Source organism: Thermobia domestica, chromosome 3 (genome assembly GCF_964235325.1).
Source record: "Thermobia domestica chromosome 3, izTheDome1.hap1.1, whole genome shotgun sequence".
NCBI classification, from domain to species: domain Eukaryota; kingdom Metazoa; phylum Arthropoda; class Insecta; order Zygentoma; family Lepismatidae; genus Thermobia; species Thermobia domestica.
In genome coordinates, this window is record NC_137456.1 from 233,826,239 (window position 1) to 233,845,821 (window position 19,583).

At 34.9% G+C, this 19,583-nt stretch overlaps 1 non-coding gene across 1 annotated transcript; it reads right to left on the bottom strand.

Annotated features, from left to right (window-relative positions):
* Positions 1 to 12,973: 12,973 nt before the first annotated feature.
* On the bottom strand, positions 12,974 to 13,046 carry TRNAK-UUU (transfer RNA lysine (anticodon UUU)). Its single transcript has one exon. It is a non-coding gene; the product is annotated as a tRNA-Lys (tRNA).
* Positions 13,047 to 19,583: the final 6,537 nt, after the last annotated feature.

Consider the following 19,583-nt stretch of genomic DNA (forward strand, 5'->3'; position numbering starts at 1 on the left):
TTTTTATTTATTGTTGGAAAATGAACTGAACCGAAATTTCCAATTTTACGTCCATGAAATTACTGAAAAGAAACAAAAATATCGTTGGACATGGGCTTATGTGGGGGGTTTGGGTTGCCAACTGGCCAGTTTTTGACCGGCCTGGCCGGAAATATTGCTCTTATTTTGATTAAAGCCGGTAACCGGTACAAACTTCTTACCAGCACCTTAATGACCCGTTTTCTTTTTTCAAATTTGTATCTAGTTCGAAGCAATTTCATCTAGTTCGAAGTATAGATTTAAAAAGTAAATTTCATTCTGTAAATCCAAAACTGTCACCTTTCATAATCTATCAACGATTAATATATTTTGTCCATCTGTTTAGGTAATTTTAAAGAGATGACAGGGACTGTATCAGGGAAAATTTGAAATTTACTTGTAAGGAATTTTATACATTTATTGAGAGTGAAAAAGGACTTCTCAAATCAATTTCCTGTAGTTGAAATATAAGTTTAAAGAATAAATTTCATTTTCCAAATCCAAAATTGTCACGTAAAGATTAATATACTTTTGTTCATCTTTTTCGATAATTTTAAAGAAGTGGCAGTTACTGGTAAATACAATAAAATGATCAATGCAGATTTCAGTTTCTCATTTATAGCACAATGTATCTATTGAGATTATTACTGAATGTACTAAGGATATGCAGAATATGGGTGCTAATTTATTTTTGTTCACGATAGTACATTTCCTCCCCATGGATAGGTCCGAACAGAGTTACTTCACCTTTAGACCTATATCATAGGGGATTTTGAGGGGGTGTCGGTTTTTTTTATTTTCCAGAGTTGGCAACCCTAGTGAGATGAATGACCTTGAGATGAATGAGTGTGTTTTTATGTCTACGTTAAAATGTGAGAGTGAGTGACAGTCAGTGATGCCAATTGAAGGGAAATTTCCCTTGGCGCAGGGAAATTTTGAGTAAATTTTGGAGAAAAGGGAAAAAGGGAAATTGCTTGTAATCTCTCAATATTGCAGGGAAATTTGAACCTCTCTTCGATCATTTATAGATTGAATGTATTTGGGCGATTCTCAGCGTTACGCACGGGACATTCGTACACAAAAACTGCTTTTTTAAACAAAAATGTATTTTTAAATAAAATAAAAAGTATGTCAAAATTAGGGGAAAAATTATTAGTGTTAAATAAAATGAAACACACAAAACAATTGCAATTTTGAGTTATAAGCCAAAATTAAGCGTTACGCACGGGACTCAGACAAAAAGCTCATTTGACAACCTAAATTTCATTGGACATTCTCTGCGATTTATGGCAGAATTTTCATTTTATATGCCATTACTTATGTTCTATATTCATTCTCCTTACTGTGCATTATATTTTTTAAATTGGAAAATAGAATTTAATTAGCTTTACACTATGTTTTCTTTTTCGACTCACCGTTACGCACGGGACAGAAAAGTAACCATGCAATTGTATGGCTGTTCTAAGACTGTTATTATGCAATATCCTTACTAAAAAGATTGATATTTTAAGATTAACATTTGGACATTAACAAGCACAAAAAATTTGCATTAATAATTTAATTTAAATGCATTAAATTACATTCCAAAGTATCAAAGTCGAACTTTGCTAGGCAACTCGCTTAGTGTTATTACCATGTCTTTAGAGTATTTGTCTGAGCGCTGATTGATGGCGTTCAAACCTCTAATGTTGTACAACTGTTGAGCTGCTCGATCCTCTGTGCTACCTAACAAACATTCATTCGTTTGAACGCTTCCATTGTCAACTGAAATACGGGGAAGTGAATTGAAGTGAAATAGTTGGGTTTTGGTTATTTGGTATGATTCTTTGTTACTTCACAGTGAAGATTTGCGTGAGTTTTTTTTTTTTTTTTTTTTAAGAAAGTAATATGGATTCACAAGCAAGTAACTCTGTTCCAAGTAATATTGTCAGTGGTGAACTGAATCGATCAACAAAAGCAATGAGCGACGCTGAAAGGGCTAGAAAATTAAGACAATCATAAGAAGGTGAGACTGAAAAATAAAGTGAGAATGCAGCATTATAGACAAGTTATAAGATTAACTCTTTTCCTCTCACATTCCTTTTGCGAAACCCATTCCGCATTGTTTCGTTGTTAGCCCTTTAGAACAGGAAATCACTCTAAAATGTGAAGAACAACAAGGTAATTCAAGTCGGATTGTTTCAAGGAAAACGAAAAGAGATCCAGTGTACAGAATGATATATTCATCAAATGATGACAGCGACATTAATTCAGAATACAACTTTGAAGACGATGTTCATAATGATATTCCAACCCACCAACTGTCGAGCTCAGAATGGACAATATTAGAGCAGGTGGATTTTCCCTAGTAAAATTTGATTGTGGTTCTTCCAGATATAGGATTAAATATCGGTATGTATGTGTGTCTGAAAGTGATGTAGAAGATGGGGACATTAGAGTAACAAATCTGAAATGCAAGGATAACAGTTGTACAAATTTTTGTTTCGATGAAAAGAACAGATCTTATTTCTCATTTGATCAAGTTTTAAATATACTTCAAGCATCTAATTTGCTGATAAAGAATGAAAGAATATACTATAAGGTCCCAGAATCAGTAGCCGTTTATTGTAAAGAGCTAAAGAGTTTTGAAGCGAATCCATTTGCCCTCTACAAGACTGTGAAACCAACTTTGATACCCACGTTTCTAATAAAAAGAAAAAAGTGTGATTTATCATGATAATTTCTTTTTAAGCCTCGTGGTAAATGTCTCTATGTAACTTAACGTAGACTTTTTAGGTAGTTATGTTTAGTTATGTTTGGTTTAGTTTCTTACAGCAAATTCATGTTTCTTTGAGTTAATATAGAAGTTTATTCTTCTTTGCTTAACCTTAATAACAATAAACACGTATTGAAATCTTAATAACTTAATTTTATTCACTTTCTTGGATAAATCTGTAAATGTCCCGTGCGTCACGTTACGCACGGGACAACATTTCTATACCTTATGAAATACATAAGAAGGATGATAAACAAATTTAATAAGTACCACTAACAGGCTAATAATAATTCTACTTTGGAGCAAAAGTTTCAATACTTTATCTTCTACAATTACAAAGAAAACACGAAAAATACATGTTTTCCGTTACGCACGGGACAGCAAAACATGACATGAGAAAACTACGTTTTTTGCCTACCAGAATAATATATTAATTAAAACAAAATAGGCAAATTTTTGCCAAAGGTCCACTTCATATTTTTTTCTATTGTTCATATAACTATAGATTTAGAATTGAGTTTGAAAATTATTTGAAAATTGGGATATGTGAACAGCATTGAGCATGATGTAGAACGGATAAAGTTTATGTGGTCAAAATCTTGTAAATATATTTCATAAAAAGATTTTAAATATCTTAGTATATAGTTACACTATTTCTTAATAGGAAAACATAAATATCATAGTTTCAAATTAATTTTGAAAATTTACTGACAATGGACCACTTGCCAGAGAATCGCCCATTTACGCATCTGATTAATCTCATTAAAATTCGGTATAAATTTAACATCCTATATGTTCCAAACATAATCCGTTGCACATACCGTATTTCACATAAATTCTCACAAGTTATCTTGCTTTGCATTCGTTAATATTTATCAATATTACACATCGATCAACATATTCAGTTAAATTCGAAACATTACAACAATGCTTATTTAAAATCTTTAATCAAAATTAATCTTCCCATTGTTGAATTAAATGCAATGCAATAAGATTAAATATTTATCAATTAAATTATTACCCCAAGTATTATAACAGTTTGGTTTTCCTAATCAGAAGATGTTTTTCCCAACCAGAAAATTGATTGTGAAGAGGATTAATCGATGTAAGAGAGGAAAATATGCGTGTCTTGAATGTAAATATGTATATGTGGGCGAATACTGGGTCATTAGTGTATGTGTGTTTGTGTAAGTTTACAAATTTTTTGGTGACTGTACGCACTGAATTATAAATTCTTAAAAATTCCACATCTCTAAACTTTGTATTGTGCTTACGAACATTCCTCGTGTACAGCCAAAGACAGTAGCAGCTAGTTTTCTTTGTAACTGTTCTTATTCGGTTCAGTAAATATGGGAGTGCTGTTCTTATGTAAGTACATACAAAATATATACTTAATATTTTCTTTGTACTTTAGGTTACATTAATATTAAAATCTATCATGATATCTATGATAAAAATTAAATTTACATAATATTTATTTTATATTTTTTAAATGATTTATTTAGATTGTCCGTCCCGACCGAGGTATTTATAGGATTTTTCCTCAGTCACACCAGGCAAATGCAGAGATTGCACCTTTAACATAGGTCCTGGCCTACACCTTTCCATATCCTTTCCCCTCCTCTATCGCGACGCCTTAGATATCTAAACAATAAATCAAGTTCAAATTCTGCGTAAGCTCAAAGGAAAGCTGTCAGGTATCTGCTTGTGTGTGGTTATAAGATTGGGGTGAGGAGTGAAAGCGAAAACGATTAAAAATACGTTTACTAAATACAGTACTTGGACGGTTTGGATGAAGGGAAATTTTGTCCGGGAAAGGGAAATTCTGAAGCTTGTGAAGTGAAAACTGTTCTGAAGGAATTGGCATCACTGGACAGAAGGGAAGAAAGAACGAATGGAAACAAAACTGCTATTAGGCTGTAAATTCAGAATTTCCCGGTCCATTAGAATTTCCCGTTTTACAGGAACTTTCCCGCCAACTGACAACAGTGTACCGACATTGAAATGAATGAGTCATATATCTGTGTGTGTGAGGAAGAGTAATTGAAAGAAGGAAAGAAAGAATGAATGAAAAAGTATATACTAGAAAATTTGAGAAATTCATTTTCAGCCTATTTTAAAAAGGAAAATTCCCGCATGACCAGAAGTGTTCATTCCGAAAATGAGAAATTTCGTACTAACAACACTACTGCACAGGAACGCTGCTACTGGACGAAACTCATCAGGAAATTCCTATGAAGGTCACAGACAATCGACAGACGTACCGTACCATCTGTCAGCGAGAGAGAGGCAGGAAAAAGAAAGAAACTCAGCTAAGCTCAAAGACTTCCTTCAACTAGAATATGACTGCACTGCCATCTATTTTCATAATTCGTAAAAATTGAATAGTATGCCCTCTGAGAGGGAGTAGTTGTACTTTTTTCTCAATGATTTTTTATTAACGTTTTTATCTTGAAGAGAACAACAAAAAGATAAACTTTGATTTGAACGTGGGGCTTAGCTAATACATGCCTTTAATGGAATGTCCATAGTCCTTCATAGGGATAAGTATGGATTATGAAAAGAATGAAATATTAAATAATGTTACTGAGTAAAACGATCGTCTTCTTGCATACTAAAATGGTGGATTCACCTCAATCTATGCAAATCGTCACTCAGATTTTATTGCATTTTACAGAGGCGTCTATAAAATTCAATTTCACCAAGTTAAATCATTTCCTTGGACCTGAAAGCGGATGAGTTTTCTTGTTTCGTGGAAATCGTCAATACCTGTGCCAACTTTTGCTAAGCTTAAAACGAGGAACATGTACAGGTCAAATTTGTAAATGAACGAGGGAACAAACGGAGGATTTCTTCCTATAAGAATAATAGGAAGAAATACAAATCTTAATGAACGAAAATTGCAATTAAAATTTAAACCAGAAAACTCATAGCATCAATTTATTGGCGGTTGATTGAACATACATTATGAATAACTGAGGCGGTCGAAGAACAACATTGGCGGTGATTTTACTGATGCTGAGACGCAAAATGTTAGTGATAGAACTAATATCGATATCTCGATGGCCACAGGTAGGCCTACTCATTATGAGTCGAATTTTACAAGTCACCAAGAATTAGGCCTACTGTCGTATATTTAAGATGGTTTGGATATTTTGGTATCCCGTCATAGAATGTATCCCAAACTACCACTTACTTATTTATTTCAATTCGGGATGTCCCACTTAATTCGAGACAGCTGGCAACCCTAATTATTACCCAAAATTTATATCTTTCAAAGCAAATTTTCCAAAAGCCACCCTTAAAATTTTCTTCCAGTTTAGCCACTAAACTTAGCCAAATTGACTTCCCACATAAGATATTCATTTCCTGTATACAACAGTATATATCATACAAATTTCTTAGTCGTATACTGAACGTTTCAAAAGAAATGAATACGGGGAAAACTCACTGAACCTAACCATCGAAGTGGAATTACGTGAAACTCCATTTTTTCTCTTCACAAACTTTAGGATAGGCTATATAGAATATTTGTACAGAATTTCAACTTCTTAAAGCGAGAAAATATTTATTAATTTGTTTATTTTTACCTCCTTAGAAGTTGAGTTCCAGAAAATTTTGTCCTGTTCAAGTCTGAGACAATTTGTACAAAATTTCAATTACCCACACGCAACTATTTCTGAGATTTAGTGAATGGCTTAAAAACTTCCAATCTCTTTTAGCGGTCACATTTCGTAAATCTTTGTCTTACAGTCTAGGGCAGTATTCCACAACCGGTGTGCCGCGGCATACTGATGTGCCCCGGCAACGTGAAAGGTGTGACGCAGACTTTCACCTATTGCAAGAAATTAATTTTATTTTATTGTTTTATCCCATTTACTATGTTTTATATGCTTAGTATTTTATTTTTTGCCGTATTTTATTCTACGTGCAGTGTTTTCATCGATTTCATAAAATAAAAGTTCACGACACCAACAGTAATGTTTCGGAAATTGCATAGAATATTAGTTGTTATACGGTAGCTCCGCTAATCGTAAAAGGCCAAGAAACCACACACAATAGCTCGTAAAGAGATGTTGAAAATCTTCCTGGATTCAGAAGCTGCTAGTTGAATTTCAAAAATTCGTCCCTCTGTTGACAGAATCAATCGCTGACTTCATTTTCAACTACACATTTGTGTGAACTGAGCTTCTCGACGTTGGCTGGAATAAGAACATCAAAGACGGAAAGACTCAAATCCATCGACGATTATATGCAACTGACATTTCCCAACGATTTCTCTATGGATCACCCATCTACGTGAATGATCCGTTGCTACTACGGATCTTCACCCAAATTTGAAAGACGTAATTCAATGGAAGGCTTAACCCTAATAATGGTAATAATGGGCTTTTTGTTTATTGATATGTGGTAGTGTCAACAATGTAAATATGAAGTATATTTATTCTATGAAGTATATATGTAGTAATACTTCTATGAAGTAATTATGAAGTCTATATGTAAATATGAAGTATGTAAATATGAAGAATGCAAATTGTGTTATAACTGTTAGTAATAGTTTCAATTAGTTATTAACTGTCAATTAGTAATAGCCATAGTTTCTTTTTTTGTTACATTTCAATAATTTTTACAATTTAAATACTATTCTGGACGAAGTCTATTGCAACTATGTTGTCTAATGACTAATAAAGTATTCTATTCTATTCTATTCTATTCTATTCTATTCTATTCTATTCTATTCTACGTACTGTTAATTAAAGTATCGCATTGAAAGTATGACTACAAATACTTATTTTAACAGAAATAGACGTGTATTTTCCACAGTAATACATCTTATGGAGCTTAAATCCACTGTATTAAGTGTCATAATACATTTTAACTCATGTTCATAAATTATTAATGAGCTTAATATGTTCGATAATAATAATAATAGATAGGTTGATTATAATACACTATTAACAGTGTTGTATAATACGTTTTTTAAGACGAGTAACTTTATAGTGTGCCGTGTTGTCTTGGATAAATTGTGCTGTGCCGCGAATAGAAAAACGTTGTGGAACACTGTTCTAGGGTACATGGCGATAATGTATACAAAATTTGAATTTCCTACCCTTAATAGTTTTGACGATCTTTACGGCGGCAGAACAAATAGTCAAACTCCTCTTTCCTCCCTAGTAGTTTGGGAGGTCTGATGAGCGATGAAAATTGTTTCAAGCCCTCTGTCACCCTCTAGGATTCGAATTTCACAACACTATTAAGGAGAACGTTTATGCTTCAATGCAAAAAGGGCAATCGTAGGGGGACCGAGCTCCTCTGAAGTTTGCTTTGGCATCCGTAATTGTATTAAAATTATTCATTGATGTGTTTTAAAACTATATCTTACAAACCTGAATGTCTTTCCCCAAAGTTAATCAGAAAACGGCGCCACTGTTAATTCCAATGGTTTCGGAGATCTAGTGAACCGCGATAAAATGATTAAAATTCTCGTTAGGATTCGCATTTCATGAGACCCTTCTTTCTGTACAGCATAAGTTCATGAAGAATATTTGGGTAAAATTTGAGGTTCGTAGGCCTATGATGAGAAATAGAGAGAGAGAGAGAGAGAGAGAGAATCTAACCATCGTGTCACAGACGTCGAAGCCATTAATAATCTATAGATACACAGGGTTTATTTCAAAGGGCCTGTGACACATCCATAAGGTGTCTGGGCCACAACAACCGATTTTCATGAAACTTGGTAGACTAATAGAACACCTTGCAAAAACTGATGTAACTAGCAGGAATTTGTCGAAGAAGCTATAGTTTCTGAGATACAGTCGATTCATTAAAGATGACATTTGTCGTGATACCTTGAGAACGCATCCACCGAGATCAAGCAAACTTTGCAAACCATAGTAGATACATGATAGCTTTAAAACGAAATTAAAACGAATTGTCTGCACCTGCGCAGAATGTGTAAATAATTGTGCGCATGCTCATATCTCGAAAACGTGAAGAACTGCAATATATTTTTCTCTTCCTTAGTTTGAACTACATGACGAGTATAACATAATGCAAGAAAAAAAACTAGACTCAAAGGTAAGCGTTTTCAAGCAATTGAGGTGAGAAGATGTTGGGGTGGTCTGCCCCCGGACACCCGCCTCTAGTTACGCACTCTGCAGTCTGCATGGCTTCTCAATCATACATTTTCATTACACATGTGTAGAAGTCATATAGTTAACGTTAATAGTCGCCATATTCGGGTCATAGTGATATCAAGTACTATAAGTCATCAATGTTGCACAACAGTAACACAGTATTAAGAGAACGTAAGGATAAACTATGAGGCCTATAGTCGCGATCTATTGAAACTAGCGGTAGGCACAAAAACAGGTTTTCCGGTTTTCGTTTTTAGGAAAACAGAAAACGGGTTTTGAAAAGTTTCAAAAACCCGATTTTCCACTCAAACCTGTTTTAACCGAAATCGGTTCGGTTTTTACCGAAACCGGTTATCCGTTTTCTACAAAGCAGTTTCGGTTTTTCACCGGATCCGGTTTTGGTTTTTTTCGAAATTGGTTCTATTTCTGATCAGAATAGTATCCGTTGTTCGAAATCGATTCCGTTTCCACAGAAATAGTTTTGTTTACCAAAAGCTTTCACAGAAATCAGTTTTGGTGAGAAACCGAACCGGTTTTTGGAGAAAACCGAAACCGGTTTTGGTGAAAAAATCGAACCGGTGTTGGAGAAAACGAACCCGGTTTCGGTGGAAAAAACGAACCGGTTTTGGTAAAGACCGGAACGGTTTTTGAATAAAACCGAAATGCCGGTGTTTCGGATTTCGGTTTTTATAAAAACCGGTTTAAAAACGAGTTTCTCCAATCCCTAATTGGAACCAGGCTATACTTTTTGTGACGAGACTGTTCCACGCGACGAGATAGGTCTCGTCTCATGGCCACACTAACTATATAAAGGTAATCATATAGCCTATGATTTTGCAAGTTTCTTTGAAGCATAGATACCTGCATCACACTGACGTGTTCTAATAGACCGCACAATAGGCCTGATAGTTTATCCTTACGCTCTCTTAATACTGTGTTACTGCTGTGCAACATTGATGACTGACACTACATTGATTACTTGATATCACTACGACCCGAATATGGCGACTATTAACGTTAACTATATGATTTCTACACATGTGTAATGAAAATGTATGATTGAGAAGCCATGCAGACTGCAGAGTGCGTAACTAGAGGCGGGTGTCCGGGGGCAGACCACCCCAACATCTTCTCACCTCAATTGCTTGAAAACGCTTACCTTTGAGTCTAGTTTTTTTTCTTGCATTATGTTATACTCGTCATGTAGTTCAAACTAAGGAAGAGAAAAATATATTGCAGTTCTTCACGTTTTCGAGATATGAGCATGCGCACAATTATTTACACATTCTGCGCAGGTGCAGACAATTCGTTTTAATTTCGTTTTAAAGCTATCATGTATCTACTATGGCTTGCAAAGTTTGCTTGATCTCGGTGGATGCGTTCACGAGATATCACGATAAATGACATTTTTAATGAATCGACTGTATCTCAGAAACTACAGCTTTTTCGACAAATTCCTGCTAGTTACATTAGTTTTGCAAGGTGTTCTATTAGTCTACCAAGTTTCATCAAAATCGGTTGTTGAGGCCCAGACACCTTATGGATGTGTCACAGGCCCTTTTGAAAATATTTGGAAGAAATTTCCAAAGGATTTTGTACCAAAGAAGTCATACAATTCTAAAACAATGTACTAACTATTTCATCATCTGTTAGATTTAGGGCTCATATGTCCTTGAAAAAAAGTACGAGGCACTTTCGGTTTGAGTAGCATAGCAATGTAGCAAAGGAAATTACACTAATTATAGCATTCTTAAAATTAAACTTTAAACAATACATCATTGAACAATCAGTAAGCTTTGCCTGGAGCATACTTCACAAATGACTATTTTCTCATGTAAAGAACAGTGGCGGATCCAGTCCGGGGCCGAAGGGTCCTAGGCCCTCCAGTTTTTTGAGTAACAAAAATAACTTAAGCAATTATTTATATATTTTTGAAAGTTTATAATAAACTTATGATATACCTATGGCTGGGTTCTGGCTGCCCTTCTCCAGTTTTTACCATTTAGATCCGCAAATGGTAATGAATGATTATGTTTATACCCAGAGCTGTGGTCCTAAAATTTACAGAGGATATACGCTGTGTTGTGATCATCTATGATTGTCATTGTTCATGAAGGAATTTTAATGAACAATGTAAATCGTATGTATTAATTAATTCAATTAAAATATAAAGAATACATTGCTGTTTTATAGTCTAAAAGCATTTCATGTTATTTCCTTGATAACACTCCTTACTTAAATCACACCATTAATAACGTAAATGGGTGTAGGTATGGAGAAGGAACTCACTCTCTTCGAGAAGGAACAGAAAAAATCGAGCCGGATTTTTTTCATGACATATATTTGAACACCTGTTAAGAATATGAAAGAAAAAAGTGATATAGTCACTTTATCATTGGAGTCATGGCTCGATTAAATAAATAAATATAAACAAAACAAAAGCAGAAAGTACTATACACTTTGAAGCAGAAGGTACACTCTAATGCAGCGTTTCCCAACCGGTGTGCCGCGGCACACAGGTGTGCCGTGAATGGGCCGCTGGTGTGCCGCGAGGAAATCGAAACAAAATTATTAATTCTATAGCAATCAAATTACAAAACGTAGGGAAAAATGTACATTTGTATTTCACACTACTATGAACCTTTACTATGAATCTACAATTTTAAGTTTCATACTGTGTTACTTTTTCTACATTTTTAATGTTGAGAAAAGTATTTATCATTGTTATGACCATTATTGTTTCATTATTGTTGCAGACTATGTCGTAACTTGAAATTTTAAAATGTCATTCAATTTCTTCGACAAAGCAAACATGCATACAAATTACGTACATTTGTGTTTTAAAAGTAAAAGAAATTTGTTCGTTCGTTATGTAGTGATCTTCCTTCTTAATGAAAGGTTGGATACAGTTTTCGAAAAAGAAAGCGTATTTTTAAAAACCTGAGTCCAATATTTCATTGCAATTGTTTTCTATTTTTAAATTAGAATGAAGAATAAGCATAATGATTTACCACTGGGGAAAACTAGTGATCGAGCTTTCTTCTCTGTGAGAAGATCAGTAATCACAGAAAAAAAATACTACTGTGTTTTATGTTTACAAATAATAATATCTGTAAGTGTGTCGCAAGAATTCAAGTTATATCCGTAGTGTGCCGCAAGTTGAAGAAGGTTGGGAAACGCTGCTCTAATGACTAAGATATGACTAAGATTAAGCAGAGGGTATACGGCGTATACCGCCGTGTACCCTCGACTACAGCCCTGTTTATAACTGTTATCAAATTCATCAAGTTTTAAAGTTTTTATTGAAGAACTTTAACAATGATCACAGCTTTTAAAGCTAAACTTTTCGTTTGTCCGTAAAGAGCTCATCCGGGAAAATGAGCTTTCAATGTAGCATACTAACATTTACCCCAGGAATACTGCAGAACTTAAGAATTTTCTTTAGGTTTATTAATTCATTTATTACCAACACTGCTGAATAATTTTTACCGTTTTTTTTTTCCTGTAGATTTTGTTTGTATTTCTTCCTTCACTGTAATTGCCTTTTTCAGTCATCACGTCGTCAAACAGTTCAGTTCATCACGGACAACTGTTCAACTGTTTTTGTGTAGATAGGGAGCAGCAAAGCGAGTTTAGTTTAGCATTAAAAAAAAATCAACTAATTGTTTTAACTATACATTGTTGAGCCTTATTTACATTAGTTGTAGACTTGTAGGTCTAAAACCTATTTTGGGGGGTGATAAATTTTGGGAGATTACTCCAAACACTGGGACGGGGGATGGAGAGTGAGCACCTCTCAAAGTGTCAAGAAGACCATTCTCGGATATATTCTATACGAGTGTTATAATTAATTTATATTATACAACACTTTGTATTGTACATTTTATCGGGTAACATTACCTTCGTAATACACATAGCCTACTTAAGTAAAAATTGTTTTCTGCTGTAACTAGTTAAAGTAATTGCCGTTCATATAGGCTGCAAGATTCAACACTGAGATAACAGTACCTTTTAAAACCATTAGATTATTATTCAAAACACGAAAAATATAAAGAAAAAACTACGCCCGAACAGGGACTCGAACCCTGGACCGTTAGGTTAAAAGCCTAACGCTCTACCGACTGAGCTATCCGGGCTGAACGGAAGACTTCCCCGCTAAACGCGTGGCTCCGTTCCAACACGAACACATTCTTGGGAAGCCCAGGAGCGCTGCAGTCGCTAGGCATGACGTGAACAAAGGAGAAAATACACGATATGGAGAAAGAAGTAATTGCTTTCAGAATGTAGAAAATAGTGTTCCCTTGATTTTATTTCGTAACATTTGTTGAAAAGAATATGTGTCTTGTCATATGCTTCATGAAGACATTGCGGAAGGTTGTATGTTTTGCTTCTCCGCTTGGTAACTTCACTGCACAGCGAAAACGAGCAAAACAGCCTTACTTAAAAAACCTGGAAAACAGAGTATATGTATATATATTGTCTAATACATAGCTTACTTAAAATGGTCTTTTCCCTCCTGCTCCTGCAAGTTCAATAATGATTATGCACAGTGACGTGGCGTGACACTTTGACGATTGTTACCGGTTGCTGATACTACAAGTAACTCTTGTTTCTCAATAACAGAAAATCTAGTACTCACTTTTTCTTTCAGAGTATCAACCATTTCAAACTATAGGCATTGGCAAAGTGGTCAAATCCCACTTCATTTACTCTTGACCTTTTTGAACAATGTGACTCTTCAGGTTCTTTCATTTTTTTACTAAATATTATTGAAACTCTCTCTCAATGATCTTAGGTATTCTTCAAACTCATCTGATTTCTTTCTGCAGTAACCTACATCATGAACTTTCTTTGGTAAGATATTGAACAAGATTTCTTATCTTGATGCTATAACAAAAATAGTTCAAGTAAAAAATTGAAGTCAAACTTTGAAAGGTTTGATAGAATTTTGCTACACAAACTCTGGTTTGAGAATCCTATTCGTCCGCTTTATCCATCATGGATTTAAAGACTCCTAACAGTTCATCTTTAAAGATATACAGCATATCATTTACCCTACTTCTATAGTTCCATACCCTGTGTTTGAGATTGTTGGGATACTTTTGTTGACTAAATAATCCAGAGCATTTGTTCTTTTTGAAGACTTCGAGGAAGAAGAAGCAAGTCCCAACACAATTTAAAAAAACAATTTATACCTTTTTCCAGCAGCGTAACTTGAAGCTTCAGTGCTCGCGCAACCTTTAGTTATGCGCCGCTAGTTGCGATATATTTTGCGACCCTGGAGCTCGTGCGCCCCCCTCCGCCACGAGGGTTGCGGGGGTGCTATTTACGCCTGTGCCCTTTTGTATAATCAACGGACTTTTCTAAAACTAAATTAAGTCTATGGACATAAGAATGAAAATATAATTAACAAGAGGCTTCAGTTCCCTACCTCACCAACCATAACTGGAGTTTCATCGTATGTTTGAGCAACAAGTTTTCCGTATTGAAAATTAGTCAGACAGTCAAACTGCGGCACGATGAAGACGATTGCAGTTCTTTTTCAACACATCAAACTGCATCAAAGTCCAAATTCAACTAATAGGCTAGCGGCTAGAGTTGGAAATTTGTCGCATCGAAAGTTTTCTATACTAAATTAAAAACAAAATATTTTCAACTTAGTTAGCATAAATCCTAAATAATAATAATTACTCGAATTGGAAGGAGCGCAGGCAACATCTCTGTTTCGCTCTAATTATCATTACTATTCCATCTTGCTCTTGAAAACAGTTCCCCTATAGCACAATGTGTTTCATCGATAGGCATTTCTATAAAATTAATGACACTTCAGGGACTGACAATATCTTTGCTCCTTCAGGCATGAGACAACCATCTAAATTTATATACCGTTTAAACAGAAATAAAATATCAATTAAAAAAAATAATGCCCGTAAGCTCAAATTAACATTCAATGAGAAACTTTATTTTGAATCAAAGTAAACCTATATTAAATTTTTGTTAGAATATCCTATGGAATATATTTTTCTTGTTCACTGTTGCTATATTATTCAAATTTAAAGATAACGCATTAACATACAAAAGTCGTGTAAAAATGATAGATTAACATATAAATAATGCACTAGAACATCAGTCTCACAGTAGCACGTATTAAATGCTATTAGTATGAAAAACCTGCTACTTATATTTGTCCGAAATTGTATGCTGTTAAGACAGCCTTATGAATACTGAAATTACAGCCAAGTTTCTATCCTTAGAATGGGGAAGCAAACAAAACAGTATACTAGAGTTAACGCCCGCTCGATCCTCTACAGCGAGAGGAGAGCGAATAGACTTCTAAGCGTGCGGTGAGTAGAATATACATGTTGATGATATTCTAGATTCTCCTTGTTTTGACAGGGAACGTTCCTATTTTTTCCTGTTCCACTCAGCCGAACGGTAACATAAGGGCTATTCCGAAAGTCCAAATACGAGCGCGCAGGATGCTTCTGGCTGGCACGCTAAAAGGTGCTTCTGGAGTGAACGAACGCTATCGGGGTTCGCGTTACCTCTGAAATCTGCGGTATCAACAACAGTATGCTCCTATTTGGTGTTGACATGTTGCATTCGTTCACAATGTAAATGAAGCATAGGCCATCCAAACTTTAAAAAAAAGAAAAGAAAAAGGAAAATGTAAACATCTTCCCATATCGATAATGAAATTTGAAGATATATGAAAACAACGAAAAACTGTAATATTTTTACCGTTACCGCCGGTAACAGCGGTAATACGCACTACGCGTCCCTGATTATGCACATGAAAATGATTTTCAGTAGGCCTCTATGTTAATTTATCAACAATTGTGCTCAAACTTGCAAAGGTTTGCATCACCCGGGGTAAGATGACGAGATTCTGACAAGCGAAAGTCTCGGGCGCGGGGAAGGGAATCGGGGCAATCGCCCCCCGCAGAAGAGGAAACTTTTTTATTATATATATTATATATATTTTTATTATATAAAACCCATCCCAGAGTTTATAGCTCTTAAAAGTAGCTCTAAGTATCAGTATTACAAGCCCTCCCCAGAAGTCCGTCCTAGATCCATCCCTGAGTAGGACACAAATATAATAGTAATTATATGATAGTTTACTGTACGCATGTTCTTATTTCATTTAACTTTACCTTAACTTAATCATTCATTTCTGTTAAAAAGAAAAGTACTAAACAAAAGTATTGAAGAAATTCAATACAACTCCAAATGTTTTGATGAAAGACAACATGGGTTATTTTTATGAACGAACAGTGAAACTTCGTGTAGGGCTAAGACTTTTTTCTTAATTGATTTTCGGAGTGTAGGATTATTTTAAGGAATGAGGGAAAATTTAGACCGGCACGAGGGAACTTCTACTTAACTTGGTTAGCATCACTGTCGTAAAACCCTTCTCAGTAAAAACAATGGCTTGTTGACCGTTCTTCTGTCCTAATCCTTTGAAGAGTGTTATAAAACAGAGGTTCATCATTCACGAAAAGAGTGCCTGTGATCAAGGGCGCCCACCAGGGGGGAAAGGTGGGGCGCTTGCCCCTAGAGGAAATTGAACTCCGGAATATCGAAAACCCTATAGAATTTTTAGAATAGTTACAGCAAAATTTGAAACTATATTTGAAATATCGCTTTTTCTTGCCCCCCCCTTGAAAACCACAATATGGGCGCCCTTGCCTGTGATTCAAATGTTGTGAATAAAGAATGAAATATTAAAATGTTGAAAATAAGCTAACTTAAGATATTTCGCAGGACATTTTAAAAAAGGACATTTCTGGACTTCCTAGGCATCTTCGCAACACGCTGGACAGCTCTTTAAAAAACGGTACTGTACTGCAAAAATCACTACGTTTGGTCACCCTACCCGGGCCAAACACGAAATTTGGCTCCTTCCACCTCCCTTCTCCCAAGGTTTGGTAACAAAAGTTCCTTTGTTATATTATTGCACTATAAATTACAATTTAAATAATGTTATATCGGTTTGCAATTATGTAAATAATTTGTGATACCGTACCTTGAGATTCACCTGACAGGAAACACATCAATATTATTCGTAAGGAGTACTGAATTAAAACTTACATAACACAAATGACAGATCATAGTTTTTTTCATCTTTTTTAAACTTGGCTTTGCATATATGATTTTCTGAATAAATCGATTACGCAGAATTCGAAAATGACGTGAATTGATCTCCATCAGATTTATCTTTACATCCATCACATCTTTCTCACACATTTCGGTGATCTCCATCACATTTCGGTGTTATTTTTTTAAAAAATGTATCATATTCGCGTTATTTCGCAGAATTCGAAAATGACGTGAATTGATCTCCATCAGATTTATCTTTACATCCATCACATCTTTCTCGCACATTTCGGTGATCTCCGTCACATTTCGGTGTTATTTTTTTTAAAAAAAATGTATCAAATTCGCGTTATTTCGCAATTTAAAAGCACCGAAAATGGCCTTCTGTCATATATTTAGGTATATCTATATACACTTTGCTTTTTCAAGTTTTCGATGTCATCGTTCAAACGAAAATTTCACGTCCCTACCTATAGAGTATTCATGAACAAAGTGACAATTCGTAGGGAAGTGATTCTTGACACCAAATCCAAATCAAGAAAGAAAAAGTACTAATTATCGCGGGACGAAAACCGCACTAATTGATATCATAACGAAGCATACTTGTTACCGGTAATTAGAGTGACCAGACGCATGGGCGCCCAAAGGAGAAAGGGGCTCGAGGCCATCTGGCTCACGAAAATGTATAATGTATATTTCTAAATTTCTTAACATTTTCTTAATACAAATAAAAATACCAAAAGTAATAGAGCAACCAGGGAGATGCACCCCCTAGAAAATTTTCTTCTAGCGCCCCTGACCAGACATACTAATTACACTTTTTTCTATATTGTTGTTATTGTTGTCTTGTTTTTTTTCTTTCTTTTGTTAGCATGTCCCTGTGTAAAATGGCAAAGTTATGCTGTATCTGGGAATTTGTTCAATAAATAAAATAAATTTACTCAGGACAGTACTTTTTTTTATTATTGAAATAGAGAAATCCTCCTTTTGAAATTATCGGAAATCCCTTGATTTAAATTAATTTCTTAGTTAAAAGATATTTTCTATGTTTATTACGCCATGGTGGGAAATCAACAATAGACGAAAACAGCTTACATTGATAACTAGTTGTTTCGATATCAATCTTGTTCGTTTGCTTCATTTTGCAACATGGGAACATGCAACAGCTGTCCATCTATCTTCTACAGATTTGTCGTATGTCTTACTTTATGCTTATTGCAATCTGAGTTAATCCACCATAAAGTTATTAAGCAGCCAGAAAAGTTCCTCGCATTTTTGATGAGTGCTCACAGAGAAGAAACAAAGTGACTCACGCGCCGGAAAAGCGATGGGATGAACAAGTTGAGCAAGTGTTTACTGTATGATAACAAAAATCCAAACAGATTACTCTACTACGTAAGAGTAAGTGGAGCTTCTTCGTAGCTATATAGTCAGTGCAAGAGAGCTCGGTTGGATCCCTCAAAAGGGACTCTAGATTCCAAATCAACCATAGGGCCTATATTTTATTGGAAAATAAGAATTATATATATTTACAGGGTGCACCTAACTTTACAACTTGAAATATTTCGAAAAACACAAAAAATGTGACAAATCTAATTACACAAAAATGTTCCCATGCCAGGGGCATATAAAATGATGTGAACAACAAGTGCCCCCAGGGGTCCCATCATAGGGCCCCGCAGGCCAACTTGAAAATTTTAAATGAAAATCCCCTATTTTTATTGCAGATTCGAATTCTACCACTAAAAATACGAAGATTTTACTTGAAGCATTTTTTCGTTATTTTACTAGATGGCGCTCTAATCGCAAAAAATTGAATATCATCGTACGACGCACATCACCTAACTTTGCAACTTGAAATATTTCGGAAAAGACAACAAATGTGACATATCTAGTTACACAAAAATGTTCCCATGCCAGGGGCCTATAAAATTATAAGAATAACATGTGCCCCCAGGGGTCTCATCATAGGGCCCCGGGAGCCAACTTAAAAATTTTAAACGGAAACCCCCTATTTTTATATCAGATTCGGATTCTACGACCAAAAATACGAAGATTTTACTTGAAGTATTTTTTCGTTATTTTACTAGATGACGCTCTAATCGCAAAAAAATGAATGTCATCGTACGCACGTCACATAACTTTGGGACTTGAAATATTTCGGAAATGACAAAAAAATATGACAAATCAAGCTACACAAAAATGTTCCCATGTCAGAGGCCTATAAAATTATGTGAATAGTATGTGCCCCCAGAGGTCCTATCATAGGGTCCCAACTTGAAAATTTTAAATGGAAACCCCTATTTTTATTGCATATTCGGATTGTACGACCAAAAATACGCAAATTTTACTTGACGTTTTCTTTGTTTATGTATTAGATGCCGCTGCAATCACAAAGAATTGAATATCATCGTACGTCGTAATCTAACTTTACGACCTAAAATATTTCGGAAATGACAAAAAAAAAAAAAAAAAAAAAATGTGACAAATCTAGTTATGCAAGAATGTACTTGTTAGGTTTATTTAAAATTGAACTGTGCCAATGAAGATTTGCTCCATTTATGAAGTGTTAG